Raw genomic sequence first — 2,744 nt, forward strand, 5'->3', positions numbered from 1 at the left:
AAATTGAATTAAGTTTGAAAGGGACGGCACACCACTTTGTTATGATGTGGTAAAAGAGGATTAATGCTTATTACATCTCAAAGAATTTAACATACACGTGCCTCATGGATTTACAACACAGCTTTTACCACATTACAACCCAAAATATAAGGGTATTTTTCCGCATTTTTCAAAAATATCTTTATGGACGTGATACCAAAACACTGGATCCAAGGGGCATTTGGAGAGTGTTTGATCAATGCCATAAATTATGAGAGCTCAGCCTATGAATCTGATGGATTTTATCCCTCCTCAAATGCATCCTTTTCTTTAGTGAACAAAGTGCTGTGGCCTCCCTTGTGAACCTGCGTAGGCTGCCTTTAAGTAGATTAAATGAAACAAGGAAGGAATAAGCAAATGAATGGATGTTTTTATGCTGGTGGTAAACATCGAGTTGCTTTGGATGGAATTATGTGGCCTGAAATTTAAGACAAACTTTGAAATTTAGACTTTTTATGAGCAGGTATAGAGACAGAGCGCAATGAGTCATACACCAAAAATCAATTTATCAGTTCAATTCATCTCTCTCTGTTTGTATTGTGTGAAGTTGTGCTTAGAACTGTATTCACAGCATTTTCTGTTTTGCCAAATGTTTGATCAAACTTCACCAAAATCTGCACCAATACATTTCAGTGTTATGTAATTTTCTTTCAGAATTTTATCCCCAACAGTTAAATTGTTCTTTTTGTTGTAGTAGGTACACTATATAGACAAAAGTACTGGACCACCTACACATTACACCTACAGGAGCATTTATGACCTCCCATTCTAAATCCATAGACATTAATGTAGAGTTTGTCCTTCCTTTGCAGCTAGAACAGCTTCCACTCTTCTGGGAAGGCTTTCTACAAGATTTTGGAGTGTGTCTGTGGGAATTTTTGCTCTTCATCCCCAAGAGCATTTGTGAGGTCAGACACTGATAGTAGAAGAAAGGGTTCCACCGCACACAATGTGGTCACTTTAATATCATTTATTAGTTAAAAGTTTGGCAATGCATTTCGCCACATGGGCTTCATCAGGCATTACAGTCAGTCCAAATCAGCTGTTTTATATAGGCTGCTTCTGTAATCAGTGAAATCAGCACCAGCTGGCAGGGGGCTAGTGGGAGCCAATTAGCATCAATACATACACATGATCAGTTTTCAAAATGTCAGAATATCACAGGGCTCAATCAATACAAATAACAAGCTGAACAATAAAACATACAGCATTTACAAAGCCACTTCATAAACCTCCCTACTTCTAATCCCTACATAAGGGACAGACACTGATGTTGGACCAGAGTAGAGGGCCTGGCTCACAATCTCCATTCTAGTTCATTCCAAAGGTGTTGTATGGGGTTGAGGTCTGGGCTCTGCGCAGGCCAGTCAAGTTCTTTATGGACTTTATGGACATACAGAGAAGCGTGATTGGTCACTCCACAGAACATGTTTCCACCACTCCAGAGTCCAGTGGTGGCGTGCTTTACACTTCTCTATCTGATGCTTGGCGTTGTGCTTGGTGATGCAAGGCTTGTATGCGGCTGCTCGGCCATGCAAACCCATGCCATGAAGCTCCTTGCACACAGTTTTTGTGCTGATGTTGATGCCAGAGGAGGTTTGGAGCTCTGCAGTTATTGAGTCAGCAAAGTGTTAGCCACTTTTACACACTATGCACCTCAGCGCTCGACGACCCCACTCTGTAACTTTAACTAGCCATTATTCCTTAACTGCTTATCCTGTTCATTTGAAATTATGAATGTACAAAGGTTTAATGAGATCTGACAGGATGTCCTCAGACTCCAAACAATATAGACATCATCAGCCAGTCAGCTCTCAGCAGCACTTAGATGTGTACTTTCGCTAAAACTTTTCCTTCTAATTACTTTAACACCATAACACCTGCCTGCTTGTTTCATGCAACCATCCATTCTTGATCTTCATCCACTCCTCATGAGATCCATATTTGGCGGCATTCATGTAAATGCTTGGACTCTGTTATCACAGCTTGCAGCTCTATCTATCTATCTATCTGTCTGTCTCTCTCTATATATACTGACTACTTGGTTTGACATTCATGAGATGATATACTAGTAAATAATTTTGTGAAACTAACAGTAGTCAAGCAAATCATTCATATATCCCTCCATGTAATCTACAGGTTGCTGCATCAGCACCCTGGATAGCACCCAAAGGTCCTTTGCAGAGAAACCTGATTAAACCTTCCTTGAAGATGCTTAGTTTCCCTTGAATGTAATTCTTGACAGCAGCAAAATAAATAAATAAATAAATAAATAAAAAATAAATGCATTAAAAAAAAAAAAAAATAGTCTGACCTGGGCGACTGTTTAATTAAGTGTAGAAGGCAAATACTCTGTCTTGTACTTGTGTGTTGTACACAGACAACATTAAGTGATTGCTTTATATAATTATTGTTTGCATTACATACAAACAATTTAGTAAGACAATCCGTATCTGCTTTTTGCCCATTTATCAGCATTCTCTTGGTCAGACCACTCTGCGGGAGAGCCAAATAATTAACAGTAATTAACATTAAAGTATCATGTCTATCAGGCCACTCGTGAAGAATCAGATTGTCATTTGTAATGTGTAGCTGTCACCAATATGCATACACAAGCAGTGTGCAATCGTGCGTGTATCTGTGTGTGTGTGTGTGTGTGTGTGTGTGTGTGTGTGTGTGTGTGTGTGTGTGTGTGTGTGTGTGTG

The sequence above is a fragment of the Myripristis murdjan genome, chromosome 9, assembly GCF_902150065.1.
Source record: "Myripristis murdjan chromosome 9, fMyrMur1.1, whole genome shotgun sequence".
NCBI lineage: Eukaryota > Metazoa > Chordata > Actinopteri > Holocentriformes > Holocentridae > Myripristis > Myripristis murdjan.